Below are 17,885 nucleotides of genomic sequence, written 5' to 3' on the forward strand. Positions count from 1 at the left end.
ATCTTTGTCTGGTTTTGGGATTAGGGTGATGGTGGCCTCATAGAATGAGTTTGGAAGTTTGCCTTCCTCTGCAAGTTTCTGGAAGAGTTTGAGTAGGATAGGTGTTAGCTCTTCTCTAAAATTTTGATAGAATTCACCTGTGAAGCCATCTGGTCCTGGGCTTTTGTTTGCTGGAAGATTTCTGATTACAGTTTTGATTTCCATGCTTGTGATGGGTCTGTTAAGATCTTCTATTTCTTCCTGGTTCAGTTTTGGAAAGTTATACTTTTCTAAGAATTTGTCCATTTCTTCCAAGTTGTCCATTTTATTGGCATAGAGTTGCTGATAGTAGTCTCTTATGATCCTTTGTATTTCTGTGTTGTCTGTTGTGATTTCTCCATTTCCATTTCTAATTTTGTTGATTTGATTCTTCTCCCTTTGTTTCTTGATGAGTCTGGCTAATGGTTTGTCTATTTTATTTATCTTCTCAAAGAACCAGCTTTTAGCTTTATTGATTTTTGCTTTGGTCTCCTTTGTTTATTTTTCATGTATTTCTGCCCTAGTTTTATGATTTCTTTCCTTCTACTAATCCTGGATATTTAATTTCTTCTTTTTCTAGTTGCCTTAGGTGTAGAGTTAGGTTATTTAATTGATTTTTCTCTTGTTTCCTGAGGAAAGGTTGTATTGCTATGTACCTTCCCCACTTAGCATTGCTTTTACCGAATCCCGTAGGTTTTGGGTTTTTGTGTTTTCATTTTCATTCATTTCTGTGCATATTTTGATTTCTTTTTTGATTTCTAATGTGATTTGTTGGTTATTCAGAAGCGTGTTGTTTAGCCTCCATGTGTTTGTATTTTGAATGTTTTTTTTTTTTTTTCCTGTAGTTGAAATCTAATCTTACTGCATTGTGGTCAGAAAAGATGCCTGGAATAATTTCAATTTTTTTGAATTTACCAAGGCTAGATTAATGGCCCAGGATGTGATCTGTCCTGGAGAAGGTTGCATGTGCACTTGAGGAAAAGGTGAAATTCATTGTTTTGGTATGAAATGTCCTATAGCTATTAATTAGGTCTCACTGGTCCATTGTATCATGTAAAGTTTGTGTTTCCTTGCCAAATTTCTGTTTAGTTGATCTATCTGTAGGTGTGAGTGAGGTATTAAAGTCTCCCACTATTATTGTGTTACTGTTAATTTCCCCTTTCATACTTGTTAGCATTTGCCTTACATATTGTGGTGCTCCTATGTTGGGTGCATATATATTTATAATTATTATATCTTCTTCTTGGATTGATCCTATGATCATTATGTAGTATCCTTCTTTGTCTCTTTTTACGGCCTTTATTTCTAAGTATTTTATCTGATATGTGTGTTGCTACTCCTGATTTCTTTTGGTCTCCATTTGTGTGAAATAATTTTTTTTCCAGCCCTTCACTTTCAGTCTGTATGTGTCCCTTGTTTTGAGGTGGGTCTGTTGTAGACAGCACATATAGGGGTCTTGTTTTTGTATCCATTCAGCCAGTCTTTGTCTTTTGGTTGGGGCATTCAACCCATTTACATTTAAGGTAATTATTGATAAGTATGATCCCGTTGCCATTTAGTTTGTTGTTTTGGGTTCGAGTTTATGCACCTTTTCTGTGTTTCCTGTCTAGAGAAGATCCTTTAGCATTTGTTGAAGAGTTGGTTTGGTGGTGCTGAATTCTCAGCTTTTACTTGTTTGTAAAGCTTTTTATTTCTCCTTTATATTTGAATGAGATCCTTGCTGGGTGCAGTAATCTGGGTTGTAGGTTTTTCTCTTTCATCACTTTAAGTTTGTCCTGCCATTCCCTTCTGGCTTGAAGAGTTTCTATCAAAAGATCAGCTGTCATTCTTATGGGAATCCCCTTGTGTGTTATTTGTTATTTTTCCCTTGCTGCTTTTAATATTTGTTCTTTGTGTTTGATCTTCATTAATTTGATTGCTCTGTGTCTTGGGTGTTTCACCTTGGGTTTACCCTGTTTGGGACTATTGGGGTTTCTTGTACTTGGGTGGTTATTTCCTTCCCCATTTTAGGGATATTTTCAACTATTATCTCCTCAAGTATTTTCTCATGGTCTTTCTTTTTGTCTTCTTCTTCTGGGACTCCTATGATTCGAATGTTGGGGCATTTAACATTGTGCCAGAGGTCTCTGAGGTTGTCCTCATTTCTGTTAATTCTTTTTTCTTTTTTCCTCTCCCCTTCATTTATTTCCACCATTCTGTCTTCTACCTCACTTATCCTATCTTCTGCCTTAGTTATTCTACTGTTGGTTCCCTCCAAAGTGCTTTTGATCTGAGTTATTGCTTTATTCACTATTGGTTGACTCTTTTATTGCTTCTAGATCCTTGTTAAACATTTCTTGCATCTTCTCAATCCTTGTCTTGAGTCTATTTATCTGTAACTCCATTTTGTTTTCCAGATTTTGGATCATTTTTATTATCAATATTCTGAATTCTTTTTCAGGTAGATTCCCTATCTCCTCCTCTTTGGTTTGGTTTGTTGGGCATTTTTCATGTTCCTTTACCTGCTGAATATTTCTCTGCCTTTTCATTTTGTTTAGATTGCTGTGTTTGGGGTGGCCTTTCTGTATGCTGGAAGTTTGTGGTTCCTCTTTATTTGTGGAGGTTCCTCCCTGTAGGTGGGGTTGGATGAGTGGCTTGTCAAGCTTTCCTGGTTAGGGAAGCTTGCGTTGGTGTTCTGTTAGGTTGAACTGTATCTCTTCTCTTTGGAGTGCAGCGAAGTGTCCAGTAGTGAGTTTTAAGGTGTCTATGGGTTTGGTGTGACTTTTGGCCAACTGTGTTTTAATGCTCAGGGTTATGTTCCTGCGTTGTTGGAGAATTAGCTTGGTATGTCTTGCTCTGAAACTTTTTGGCTCTTGGGTGGAGCTTGGTTTCAGTGTAGGTGTGGAGGCTTTTGGATGAGCTCTTGTTGATTAATGTTCCCTGGAGTCAGAAGTTTTCTGGAGTTTTCAAGTTTTGTATTTAAGCCACCTGCCTCTTGCTTTTAGTCTTATTGTTACAGTAGCCTCAAGACTTCTCCATCCATAGCACACTGATGGAAAAACATCTAGTTTAATGGTAAAAAGATTCTCCACAGTGAGGGACAGCCAGAGAGGTTCACAGAGTTCCATGGAGAAGAGAAGAGGGAGGAGGGAGATATTGGTGACCAGGAGGAGAAGAGGGAGAATCAAAAGGAGTGAGCCACATCTAGCCAGTACTCAGTTCCCTTAGTGTTCTCCACAGCCCAGAACACCCAAAGAGATTCACAGAGTTAGGTAGAGAAAAGAAGGGGGAGTAAGGAGATAAAAGTGATCTGGGGGAACAAAAGGAGAGTCAGAAGGGGGAGAGAGCAATCAAGCCAGTAATCACACTCCTAAATAAAAATGGGTACCAAAGTTTAGATTCTTAAAGTTACAAAATTGATAACAAATACCTAAAAACAAAAATTAAAAATCTAGAGTAAAGGTTAGAGTCTCAAAAATACAATATAAAAAGAACAAAGCAAAATCACAAAAATTATAAAAAATATATATATAAAATTTGCTTTAAAAATAGGGTCTTTATTTTTGCAAGGACATGGTAGGTTATAAAAATGAAAATTAAAGGAGTAATAAAGATTTTAAAAATTAAAAAAATGATAATAGTAAAATATAACTAGGCATTTCTCTGGAGCTACTGAGGGCAGTGTGGTTCAGTTTTAGATTGTTCCTTGTCCCAGCTTATATTTCTTCTCTAGTTTTATAGGCCCCTTCCAATGCTTAGTCAATGCTAACTACAAGGTTTTAATCTGTTGTGCCTGTTACTTCCAAAGTGGTTCTCTCTTCTTTGTTTATTTTGGCTTCCTTGTTTGCAAGTCTCTTCAGTGTCTACTTTCCACCCTGACACAAGGCGGCGAAGGTGGTCACTTATTTAGGCTCACTTGTTCAGTTGTGCTGTGGGGAGGGAGGAACAAATGCAGAGAATTATCACTGGTATGTATGCAGAGTGCTCACAGTGTATGGACCACACTGGGTTTTTCCCAGCTCATGGCATGTGTGCTTTCCCATCTAGACTGCTCAGGCTCCTGGTTGCTTTGCAGGGGAACTGTCCCAAGAGGGCCCTGGGTTTTGTGCACTTACCAGGTCTAAGCTGATCAGGTGCAGGTTCTTGGGTACTCCACAGAGACACAGACTCGGTTGGGCCTGCATTTTGTGCCCTTCCCAGGTCCGAGCAGCTCAGGCGACAAGGTGCTTGGTGAGCGCAGTGTCCCAGGTGGTCTGTGCATCTTAATCACCTCCCCAGTCCCAGCCACATAGTTTCCTGGGTGTACCACAAGAGTGCCGTCTCAGATATGCCGTGTGTCACCTCTGGGGAGGTGATCTCTGGCTGTGACCCTCCTGGCAGATGTCAACCATCCAGGATTCCAGGAAGACTTGGTCAGCAACTGGAAGCCTACTCACAATTTGGTTGAAGATGCCGTCCCTGGAGCTGATATTGCCCCTTGCCTTCCGGCTCTGGCTGTTGCCCACATGCCTCTCTGTCTCCAGCAGGGGGGGTGGGCTGGTACGAAACCAGCTATCTCTCTTCTGGTATTTGCCCAATCCTTTGTTCTGTGAGCAGGCCAGGCTGTGCCTTAGGTTAGAGCTTTTCACTGAAAAGTTCTCTCTCTCTCCTTTTTCTTTTTTCCCCTCTCTGGCTATCCCACAGTTTGGGTTGCTGTCTCACATTAGCTCCCTCAGATTGTCCTCCTGGCATTCAGGCCGGGTCCTTACTCTAAGCATGCAGTCCATGCCTCCCTGTTCAGCCCCCGCTCGCTGCTGGCAGACATGAGCCTCTGGGCTACTTCTCTGCTGGGAGTTGAGGTTAGGCACGTATTCTGTGGGTTTTCTTTTTTCCTCCTGGTTATGTTGCCCTCTGAGATTCCAAAAGTCCCTGCAAATTCGCCAGTGAGAGGGTTTCCTGGTATTTGGAAACTTCTCCTCCTTCATTACTCCCTCCCTGGGACGAGTCTCCATCCCTAACTCTTGTCTCTCTTTTTGTCTTTTATACTTTGTCCTACCTCCTTATGAAGAGAATGGGCTGCCTTTCTGGGTGCCTGGTGTCCTCTGCCAGTGTTCAGAAGTTTTTTTTTGTGGAAGTTGCTCAGCATTCAAATGATCTTTTGATGAATTTGTGGGGGAGAAAGTGGTCTCCCTGTCCTATTCCTCTGCCATCTTAGGACCACCCCCTCTCAAAGTTGTATGGTATAGCAATTTTTATTATATCATCAAAATTTTCAAACCTAATCCAAAGTGGAAAGAATGGTATTATATAATCAATATTATATCACCCATCTTCAACCAGCAGACAGATACAGTTTTTAAAGAGTTATGTTGTTTATATTTGGTTGGTTTCATTTCTGAAAATATTTTAAATAGTGTTATTACATATAGGTAATATATAATATAAATAATAAATATATGGTGTTTGCATGCTTTGAAGTATACTTGAATGGTATACCTATACTTTGGCAATATGTCTTTTTCACTTGACAACATATATTTTTAGGTTTCTTATAAAATATTCCTTCTGTGGGTCAGTGGTTTTGGCTGGACTTAGGTTTTCCTGCATCAGTTGAGATGATTATGTTTTTTTCCCCTTCATTCTGTTAATGTGGTGTATCACATCGATCAATTTTTGTATGTTGAATCATCTTTGCCTTCCAGGAATAAATTACACTCAGCCATGGTGTATAATCTTTTTAATATGCTGCTAAATTCAGTTTGCTAGTATTTTCTTGAGGATTTTGCATCAATATTTATAAGGGCTATTGGTCTGTAGTTTTATTTTCTTGTAGTGTCTGGCTTAATATCAAGACAATGCTGGCTTCATAGATTCAGTTGGTAAGTGTTCCATTGTCTTCAGTTTTTTTGAAGAGTTTAAAAAGGATTGGTGTGTGCTCGCTTCGGCAGCACATATACTAAAATTGGAATGATACAGAGAAGATTAGCATGGCCCCTGCGCAAGGATGACACGCAAATTCGTGAAGCGTTCCATATTTTTAGGTGCTTATTAACTGTTCCCCAGATTTGTACAAGTATTGGATAACTCCTTGAGTTTACAGCTGTATAAATTTTAGTGCAGAAAATAAACTTTTTTTGTTAAAAAAATAAAAAAAAAATAAAAAGGATTGGTGTTAGTTTTTTAAAGGTTTGATATAATTCAGCTTGAAGCTATTAGATTTAGTTCTTTGTTGGAGATTTTTTATTAATGATTTAATCTCTTTAATTTTATAGGTTTATTCAGATTTTATGTTTCTTTGTTATTCATTTTTTCAATTGTTTATTTACTTATTGGCTGCTCTGGGTCTTCATTGCTGCGTGAGGGCTTACTCTAGTTTTGGATAGTGGAGGCTACTCTCTAGTTGCGGTGTGTGAGCTTCTCATTGTGGTGGCTTCTCATGTTGCAGAGCACAGGCTCTAGGTGCATGGGCTTCAGTAGTTGCAGCTCAAGGGCTCTAGAACACAGGCTCAGAAGTTGTAGCACATGGGTTTAGTTGCCTTGTGGCATGTGGGATCTTCCTGGACCAGGAACCTGTGTCCCCTGCCCTGTCAGGCTTCTTACCCACTGGACCACCAAGGAAGGTCTGTTTTCAATTTCAATAGATTTTATATGTCTAGGAATTTGTTTTATCTAGCTTTTTGGCAAATGTTTGTTCCTAATATTCTCTTCTAATCCTTTAAATTTTATAAGGTCAGTAGTAATATCTACACTATCATTTTTCATTTTTGTTATTTGTATCTTTTTTTCTGTCAGTCTAACTAATGGTTTGTCATTTTTGTTGTTCTCTTAAAAGAATAAACTTTTCATTTCATTGAACTAGTATTTTTAAAACTTTTTTCTCTGCTCTAATATTTATCTTTTTTTCTTCCTTATGGTGGCTTTGTGCTTATTTTGCTCTGATTTTTATAGTTTCTCAAGATGTAAAGTTAGATTTTGATTTGTGATCATTTTTTAATGTATGCATTTATGGCTATAAATTACACTTGGAGCCCAGCCTTTACTGTATCCCATAAATTTGGGTATATTCCTTTTTTCTTTCTTCTTCCTTTTCTTCCCTCTTTTTTATACTTTCATTTTTTAATTTTTTAAAACCTATTATACTTATTCTACATTTATTCCTTTGTTTGCCTTTCCTACTGTTCTTTTCCCCTTGCAGTTAATCTTTAAGGTATATAAATCTTATTCATCTACCTCTGTTTAACTTTGGATATCTATTCTTGCTTTCTTTTTCTTCTTTCCTTTCCTCTCAGCATATTTGTTAGTTTTGTTTTCATTGCTTTATTTTCCACTTGGCACCTTGCTTTAGTTTTGTTTTCCGGTTTGTACTTTAGTTATTTTTGTTCCTAACTGGTAAATATAATTTTTTATTTGCTTTGTTTGTCAGGTCAGTCTACTGTACTTTATTTTTGTTGGACTGTTCTGACATTGCTTATGGGTGTATATGTATATGTGTATATCCCATTATTTTAATTATTATTTGCCTGATTTTGTAATTGTCATTTGTCTGGGGTTCATCTTTGGTTTCTTGATTCTGGGTGTTTGATTTAATCTCATTTAATGCCATAACAAACCACTTTTGGAATCTTTGTTCCTGACAAGAGGTCAAGCCCTGAAACTTTGGAGTGGTAGCACTGACTCCAAGACTCTAGACTACCAGAGAACTAACTGTTGGGAGTATCAAATAGTGAGAACTCACACAAAGGAAACGACTTGAATACAAGACCCAGGATCACCCAACCACCTGTAGCACCCTGTGTAGGAGGGCTCATCTAAACAACAGAAAACAAAAATACAAACCAAATCAGCAGACAGGATTACCACCTTACACAGCCATGCCTATCAGAGGAAAAGCAAACAAACAAACAAAAAACTGAGCACAAATCTCACCCTATACAAAGCTAACACAAACCACTGGACCACCCTTAGGAGTGCAGAAACCAAAAGGAAGAAAGAATACAAACTTGAAGCCTGGGAAAAGGAGACCACAAGCACAATAAATTAGAAAGAAATAATGAAATGGCAGAGAAATATTATGCAAATGAAGGAACAAACTAGAAACACAGAAGTCCAAATAAATGAAGAGGAAATAAGCAAACTACCTGAAAAAGAATTAAGAATAATGATAGTAAAGATGATCAAAACCCTTGAAAACAAAATGGAGAAAATGCAAGAATCAATTGACAAAGAATGAGAAGAATTAAGGCATTCTCTGGTGACTCAGACAGTAAAGTGTCTGCCTACAATGCGGGAGACCTGGGTTCGATCCCTGGGTCGGGAAGATCCCCTGGAGAAGGAAATGGCAACCCACTCCAGTACTTTTGCCTAGAAAATTCCATGGATGAAAAATAAACTCAAAATGTATTAAAGATCTAAATGTAAGACCAGAAACTATAAAACTCCTAGAGGAGAACATAGGCAACACACTCTCCGACATAAATCACAGCAGGATCCTCTATGACCCACCTCCCAGGATATTGGAAATAAAAGCAAAAATAAACAAATGGGACCTAATGAAACTTAAAAGCTTTTGCACATCAAAGAAAACTATAAGCAGGGTGAAAAGACAACCTTCAGAATGGGAGAAAATAATAGCAAACGAAGCAACAGACAAAGGATTAATCTCAAAAATATACAAGCAGCTCATGCAGCTCAATTCCAGAAAAATAAATGACCCAATCAAAAAGTGGGCCAAAGAACTAAACAGACATTTCTCCAAAGAAGACATACAGATGGCTAAAAAACACATGAAAAGATGCTCAACATCACTCATTATCAGAGAGATACAAATCAAAACCACAATGAGGTACCATCTCACACTGGTCAGAATGGCTGCTATTCAAAAGTCTACAAGCAATAAATGCTGGAGAGGGTGTGGAGAAAAGGGAACCCTCTCACACTGTTGGTGGGAATGCAAACTAGTACAGCCGCTATGGAGAACAGTGTGGATATTCCTTAAAAAACTGGAAATAGGACTGCTATATGACCCAGCAATCCCACTGCTGGGCATACACACCAAGGAAACTAGATCTGAAAGAGACACGTGCACCCCAATGTTCATCGCAGTGCTGTTTACAATAGCCAGGACATGGAAGCAACCTAGATGCCCATCAGCAGACGAATGGATAAGGAAGCTGTGGTACATATACACCATGGAATATCACTCAGCCATTAAAAAGAATTCATTTGAATCAGTTCTAATGAGATGGATGAAACTGGAGCCCATTATACAGAGTGAAGTAAGCCAGAAAGATAAAGACCAATACAGTATACTAACACATATATATGGAATTTAGAAAGATGGTAACGATAACCCTATATGCAAAACAAAAAAAGAGACACAGATGTACAGAACAGACTTTTGGACTCTGTGAGAGAAGGCGAGGGTGGGATGTTTTGAGAGAACAGCATCGAAACATGTATATTATCTATAGTGAAACAGATCACCAGCCCAGACTGGATGCATGAGACAAGTGCTCCGGCCTGGTGCACTGGGAAGACCCAGAGGAATCGGATAGAGAGGGAGGTGGGAGGGGGGATCAGGATGGGGAATACATGTAAATCCATGGCTGATTCATGTCAATGTATGACAAAAACCACTACAATATTGTAAAGTAATTAGCCTCCAACTAATAAAAATAAATGGAAAAAAAAACCCATTGATCATCTACCTAGCTTTGAAAGATACCTATATTCTTTTTTATTTGCTTCAGTCAGATCTTCTATTATATAAGGAATAAAATTTTATGTTACAGTTGAAGATTCTTAAATGCCCCTCTTCAATCACATCTCCATTACCCCTTCTCCAGAGTAACTGTCATCCTAATCATGGAACTCTTTAAGTCCCACATATATTTGTACTCTTTAGTATCTGTGAACAAAATGTATGTATTGTATAGTTTGCATTTTATAAAGCTTATAAATGTTATGTTGTAAATGTCTATGAATTGCTTTTTTGTCAACATTGTTTTTGAGATTTATCAGTGTTCATTCATTTTACTGAATAGAAAAAATATACAGTCCACATTATATGAACTTGACTACAATTTGTGCCATTCTCCTGATGATCTTCTATTTATTCTATTTATTATTGAAAGTGGGTATTAACTTGTGCAGCTGTTATTGTAGAACTATCTATTTCTCTCTTCAAATCTGTCAATGTTCCTTTATGTATTTTGGGGCTCTTTTGTTTGGTGCATATATGCTTATAATTTTTTTATCTTCTTGGTGAATCGATCCTCTTAGCAATGTAAAATGTCCTTTGTTTCTTCTAATGATTTTCTACTTAGACTATTTTTTCTGATATTAGTATAATAATGTCAGCTCTCTTTTCATTACTACTTGTATAAACTATCTTTTCCCATTCTTTCACTTCCAATGTGTTTGGGTTTTGGATCTGAAGTTTGTCTCTTCAGATCTGAAGTTCGTCTCTTGAATACAGCATATAAGTTGATCATATCTAAAAATCTATTCTGCCAATTTGCATTTTATTTTTACTGAAGTTTTGTTGACTTCAAATATTGTATTGGTTTCATGTATATAGAACAGTGATTCAGTACTTTTACAGCTTATACTCCATTAAAAATTATTTCAAAGTAATGGCTATAATTCTCTGAGCTATATAATATATCCTGTTGCTTATCTATTTTATACATGGTAGTTTGAATCTCTTATTCCCATACCCCTAACTTGCCCCTCCCCTTTCTTCTTCCCTCTGTTTACCACTAGTTTGTTTTCTATATCTGTGAGTATGTTTCTGTTTTGCTTAGTATAAGAAATACAGGAAACTAACAAAATGGCAGAAGTAATTCCTTCTTTATATTTAATTACTTCAAATATAAATGGATTAAATTCTACAATTTAAAGGCTTAGATCATATTTTTTTCTATTGAACCCCTTTAGTGACTTTTTCATTTCATTTATCGTACTTTCCAGCTCTAAAATTTGATTCTTTTTATGACCTATTTTTAAACTGATTTTCTCACTTTGTTCATATATAGTTTTCCTGATTGCTTTAGTTCTTTCTCACATTTTCTTTGATCTCTTTGAGCATATTTAAGACAGTTGTCTAGTAAGTCTGATGCTTGTGTTTTTTCAGGGATGATTTCTAGAGATTTATTTTGTTCGTTTGAATGGATCATTCTTTACTGTTTTTTGCATTCCTTGTGATTTGTGTGTAAGTGTGTAAAACAGACATTTGAATGTTGCAACTCTGCAAACCATATTTTTCTCTTTCCCTTTTTTTCTACCGTTGAAGGCTGTGATAGTCTTTTGCTTAGTGATTTTCCCAAATTATTCTTTCAAAGACTGTTTTCTTTGATTTGTATGTTCTCTGAAATCCCTGTTTCTTAGCTTGAGTTCAGCTAGTGTGTTAACAGATATTTCTTGAATACCAGGAGCTAAAAATAATAAACAGATAATAAAAACCACAACCAAATGATATAAATGAAAATGTCTCTCCAAGCCTTTGTACCTGGGCTTTGTTCTGGGATTCTCCTTGCACAGTTAACATGGCTTGCACTGAGCCTAGGGGTTGGCCCAAGGTGAAAGATTACAGTCTTCTCAGTTCTTTTCAGAGCATGTATTTTGCCCTGGGCATGTGCACAGCTTTCTATATAAATTCTTCCATATACACAGGTGCTGTTGAATGTCCTAATTTGCTAAAGAAATTCTCCTCAACTTTTGCTTCTGGACTTAGGCAGTTTATTGTATAGTCCAGCATTAGTCTTTTACCCCAGGTGTCAATGGGCTGTTAGTTGGGCTTCCAGTGTTTTTGAACAATGCCCTTGGGCTTTTCTGACCTTAGTCTGAGTCTGAGTTAGGTGAATGATAAATACATTGTATCAGTTGTTCAGTTAACTCCCAGACAGGTTAGAACCGACATACAGAATAACTTGTAAAAAGATCTGCTTTGTTTTCTCTTGGACCAGGAACCAGACAGAGTCCCACAGAGAAATCTGCAGTAAGGACAAGTAACAACTCCACAGAACTCTCCTGCTGTTTTGAAGTTGTCTTTTTCTGATTCATTGTCTAATTGATTGCTGTAAACCTTTGATTTCCAAAGTTCTGAGACAGTTCTGAGACAGTTTATAGTTCCTGCTTTTTTTTTTTTTTTTTTTTGATGTTTTTGTGGAGGAATGAGAGCTTGGAGCTGCTTACTCTGCCATTTTTTTTTCTAAATTTTATCATGAAGTTCCTTTTAAGAGAAACTCCCCATTTATTACCCCTAAAGAGGGGAATGTGAGCTAAGAAGATGAAGCAAATAGCATCAGGAACTGAGGCAAAAAGTATGTTTATCAGGAGATCTTATGATTTAGAAACAGCAGCCAGGGGGCCTCTTGGCAGATTTGAGGAAGCAAATATTTAGGAAACAAATATTGAGAGCTACAGAGAAACCATAAATAAGAGATCCTGTGGCCAGTGAGAGAAGAGATTACAGCTAATCTCCGGATTTCTCCTGGTTCCCATGTCTTTCCATTTCCAGTGCCTGTGTATCCTTATAACAAACTCTAATAGTCAAAGTTTCTTGTATGCTTTCCTGTTTTTCACAACCTGTAGACCTCAACCTGGCACCATCCTCAAAGACTTCCATAACTACTTAGACTGTAATGAAATGTGTATGAGTCACCTCCCTAACATGGCTTATATTTCTCTTACAAGGCCACCAACATTAATAATGAGAAGGAAAACATGAGAGCAAATGTCTCCAATGAAACCAACTCAACACACCAGATATGGCTGAATTCATTCATTCTTAAAAAATAAGCAGTTGCCCCCTTTTTTTTTTGTTTGGCCAAATTCAAAGCGTAGTAGAAATTTGAATTTATCTTTGGACCTTGTAAATTCCTCTTTTTCTTGCAATGGAATATTGTAGTGGAAAGAATCTTCGTGAAAAGATGATAGATGCATCTCAGGTGAGCTTATTATTTACTCAAAGCAGGCATGGAGAAGCACATTAGAAGGGAGACAACTGCCTTCTAAGAGGGTAGTGGAGACAGAAGGCAAAATAAGCACTAAGTTAGACGATTGTTCAGATAATTGCTTTTTGAGTAGAAGAAGGAAATGTGCTCCAAGCAACTGTATAATACTGAGGGTGAGTAATTATACTGTGTACAAAATGTCCCTGCTATTGGTGTGTTTAGAAACTTCTAAAATGTATGGGACACCAGAACCAGTTTGCCTGCTTACAATTTGAGTCAAAAAAATGGAAAATTCCTTGGGGAGATTTGAGGACTCGAATGATTCTTGTGGAAGTGCTGCTGACTGAAAAGTGGCAGGTGGTTGGTGGTATGTTCTCACTGGGATAAATACCTTTTGAGTCTATTGGCAGACATCTCAGGGGCCGACACTTGAATCAAGCTGAAGGGATACAAGGGACATTGTTCCTCTTGTTTTATTACCAGAAATAAAGTTTGGGTAAATGACGTGTTTCTTAATCATTTTTCCCCAACTCATTTCTTTTTTAAATAAGCATAAAAATCTCATTCCCTCCATTAATGTTATTTCAAATTAATGAGTAAATTAAAATGTGATTTAAACTAAATCAGTGTAATGAGACAAAAGAATACTTCATTTTCAAACTAAAGACCAATCCTTTTAAAGTCACTAAACAAGATAACAAAGCTATCAAGTTGAATTTGAAAGTCAATTTATCAGGTTATCAAGTTAATCAAGTTTCTTGAATGCTTTAAACGTTCTGTAGCCTTCACTTTTGTATCTTGTACCTCTCTCTGTAGAGATAGAGAGGTGTATCACATATATATATCACACCTCTCTTAAGAGAGAGTTATAAAAGAGCACAAAATAGTTGTTGTTAATACGTTTGTGAAACAAGACTTTCACATTGAAGTTAGCTACCATGACAGAGTTATGATTCTACTTTGAATCAAGAAAAGATGATGTAAGTACCACAAAAAAGGCATAAACAAGTACTATTGGAAGGAAATGATAACAATAAATTGTTTATGCCAGAAAAGGCTTCTCAGGGTGGGTTAGAGTTGTCCTGGGCCTTGAAAAATTAGTAGGAATAAGATAGGAAGAAAGATGGGATAGCTTTGCAGTCCTTTAGGATCCTGTTATCTTTCAGAGAATGTCCCGACTCTGAGGACACTATGTATACTATCTCCTCATCCCACTGTTACACCTCTAAAATTTTATTGAGATCCTTGTAAACCCTCCCTTCAGTGCCACTTTGTAGTGTTGGGAACATGGAAAACATGTAATAATTGTTTTGGGTAGGCCGAGTTATACTTGCTCCTTGGAAGGGAAGCTATGACAAACCTAGGCAGCATATTAAAAAGCAAATACATCACTTTGCTGACAAAGGTCTGACTAGTCAAAGCTTTGGTTTTTCCAGTAGTCATGTACCAATGTGAGAGTTGGACCATAAAGAAGGCTGAGCATGAAAGAATTGATGCTTTTGAACTGTGGTGCTGGAGAAGACTCTTCGGAGTCCCTTGGACAGCAAGGAGATCAAACCAGTCAATCCTAAAGGAAATAAACCCTGAATATTCATTGGAAGGACTGATGTTGAAGCTCCAATATTTTGGCCATCTGATGGGAAGAGCCGACTCACTGGAAAAGATACTGATGCTGGGAAAGATTGAGGGCAGGAGGAGAAGGGGTGACAGAGGGTGAAATGGTTGGATGGCATCACTGACTCAATGGACATGAATCTGAGGAAACTCCGGGAGATAGTGAAGGATAGGGAGCCTGGCATGCTACAGTCTATGGGGTCTCAAAGATTTGCATACGACTTAATGACTGAACAACAACAACCAAGGCCAAGGTACAGCCAGTGACTTATATAAAAGAATCTAAATAAACTGGTTGCAAAGAGAACGCACTTTTCTTGGCAAAATGGTAGCCTGCAGCTGAACTTCATGATAGTCTAGGTTGATCCTGGGCCCTGATGTTGAATTCCTATCTTGCTCTTACATGGGAAACCAAGATAATGTGCCTTCTAAGTGGCTTGTAGTATCTTTGTCTCACTGAGATTTTGGGTCCTAAATAAAATGGATAGACATTTTTAAAAAACTCAACTTTTCATATATAATCACTGTCTGAAATGCCATGAAAAATGAACATGCTATCTCAATTCCATGGGCAAAACTTGGTGAGCAACAGACAATTTTAAGGACTCCTATATTGAGTTTTTATGAAGAATAAACTAGTACAAGCAAAGAAAGGAGGAGAAAGGGAAAAACAGAGGACGAGATGGTTGGGTGGCATCACTGACTTGATGGACATGAGTTTAAGTAAGCTCTGGGGGTTGGTGATGGACAAGGAAGCCTGGCATGCTGCAGTCCATGGGGTCCCAAAGAGTTGGATATGACTGAGTGACTGAACTGAGGAAAGAAAGAACTGTTACCAAGGCTAAGGCCTGGAATGCAGTACAAGCTCCTTTTAATTGTGCCTGCCAGCCACTTTGCTCTTTACCCCACTTGCCCTGTTTTTATTTTCTTCCCCTGCTCTGCATTCAGAGCCAACTCTGAAGTGTTTTGAAAGCTCACCATGTGCCCTGAAGCTCTTTTCTCTGAAAATAGTATAGAATTGACCACTTAAGATTGTTTCCTTCCATTACTGTTCTCTTTTGAGCTGAGTCTAAGTGTTCTACAAGTCTGTTTGGGCTCCGTTTCCACCTTTGTTGCTCTATGGGTATGTCATTTAGCCTCTTTTCAGTTTAGGGTGTTCTAACCTTGAGGGAACAACAACAAAAAACCCCTAAAGATCCTTGAGATGCTTTCTTTGTAAACTTTCAGTTGATTTGAGCTTGATTTTGGCCACAAACTAAATCATTCAAGTATCATCAGTGTTGGCCTACTCTTTTCCTTTCCCACCTTTAGTCCTGGGACCCCAGCAGTTATCTCATCCATGCCTAGAGCATTACAGATGAAAGCATCACATGATAACTGAGGCTTTATACTTAGAATCTTTAAAAATTTTATATGGCTTCTTAACAGCAGCAGGGTCAAATTTGTACTCCTTAGCATGGCCAATGGATCTTTAATACATGACTCCAGTATACTTTTTACAATCCAGTGTGGTGGGTACCTTGCCTATACCTTGTATATATCCTTGTGGAAGGGTATGTACTTCCACACTACCAGGTCTTTGCTCACACCAGAGACTCTCTCATGAAGACCCTTTCCCTAACCTACTTCTACAGTCTTCAAGATCCAACTAAATATGTCACTTCCTCTATACATTTGACTTTGTTGTTACTGTTTTAGTCGCTAAGTCCTGTCCGACTCTTTGTGACCCTGCGGACTGTAGCCTGCCAGACTCCTCTATCCATGGTATTTCCCAGGCAAGAATACTGGAGTGGGTAGCCATTTCCTTCTCCAAGGGATCTTCCCAATCCAGGGATCGAACCCATGTCTCTTGTGTCTCCTGCATTAGCAGACGAGTTCTTTACCACTGAGCCACCAGTGTATAAGCCACCAGTGTGGGTGTATAAGCCACCCACATTCAACTTATACCCCACTCACAAATTAAGTTTTCTTAACAGTGGTTTCAGTCAAGATAGGCCAGGTTTTCCTGTAGTAACAAATGACTTCCAAATCTTAGTGATTTAAGTTTAGTTCTCATTTATGTTACATGTCTGTCTCAAGTCAGCCTTTTCTCTCCACTGGGGCCCAGGCTGGCAGAACAGTTTTCATCTGGGATAATGCTGTCAGTTGGTATAGGGAAAAGCAATGGCTCTTAGCTTAGAATGGAGAATATCAATTCGATTTATATTTCATTGGCCACAAGAAGTCCTGTCATTTGTCATTGGAATGAGGAGGTATAATATACACCCAGAAAGGAGCAGATGATGTATTTTTTAGATTGAGGAATAATTGACATATAAAATTATGCTGGTTTCAGGTGCACAATATGATTCAGTATTTGTATGCACTGTGAAAAGATCGCCACAATAAGTCTGGTTACCATCCATCACCACACAGAGTTACAAACTTTTTTTTCTTATGATGAGACCCTTTTAAGATTTACTCTCCTGGAAACTTTTAGATATGCACAATAATATTATTGGTAATCATCATGATGCTATACATTATCTCCCCATTACTGATTTATTTTGTAAATGGAAGGTTGTATCTCATGACCCCTTTTACCTATTTTGCCCATCCCCAATGCCACTCCCCTCCTGGCAGCCACCATTCTCTGTAAGCTTTGTTACATTATGTTTGTTTACTTGTTTTGTTTTTAGATGCCACATATAAGTGAAATCATTCAGTGTTTGTTTTTCTCTGCCCTCATGAATGAGATTAGTTTTCTTATAAAAGAGACCCCATAGAAATATTTCTGTGTCTGAGTTATATCACTTAGTATAATCCCCTGTAGGTCCCTCCACGTTTCTGCAAATGGCAAGATATTTCACAGAGACTGGGGATGTGTTTCAGTTTGCTCTCTGCGCAGAACTCTCAGGAGGGTAGCCTTCCTGGAGCTGTCTCTTCAGTGGTCATAGCCCTAGGGGACCCAGGAATGGAAGCCTCCCTGGCCACAGAGCCAGGCAGTCAAGGAGTGGTCCCTGTGTGCACCATGTATGCCTGCTATCTCTGGCAAGGCAGAGCGAATGCATAGGCTGGGTACCCACTGGCTGGTTTTAGCCAGGCTGTGGGAGAGTGCGGGGCTGTGGCATACCCACTGTTCGTAGCGAGGCAGCTGTAGTTCCTTACAGCCCTTTGGGTCTCCTGATGTCAGCCCCATAGGTTTTCAAAGCTTTGTGGCCTTGTCTTTCCAGTGCATGCCCAAGGGTTGGGGAACCTGATGAGGGGCACAAACCCCTCCCTCCTCAGTGAGATGCTTCAGACTTGTGAGAACGCTCCCTGTTGTGGGTCACTGTGCTGTGGGTGGGGTTTTGTGCAAGA

General features: G+C 38.4%; 1 non-coding gene across 1 annotated transcript; it reads left to right on the top strand.

The window, feature by feature from the left end:
* The first annotated feature begins 5,908 nt into the window (after nucleotides 1-5,908).
* Nucleotides 5,909-6,015, top strand: LOC122690943. Its single transcript, XR_006340197.1, has one exon. It is a non-coding gene; the product is annotated as a U6 spliceosomal RNA (small nuclear RNA).
* Nucleotides 6,016-17,885: the final 11,870 nt, after the last annotated feature.

Source organism: Cervus elaphus, chromosome X (genome assembly GCF_910594005.1).
Source record: "Cervus elaphus chromosome X, mCerEla1.1, whole genome shotgun sequence".
In the NCBI taxonomy this organism is placed as follows: Eukaryota; Metazoa; Chordata; class Mammalia; order Artiodactyla; family Cervidae; genus Cervus; species Cervus elaphus.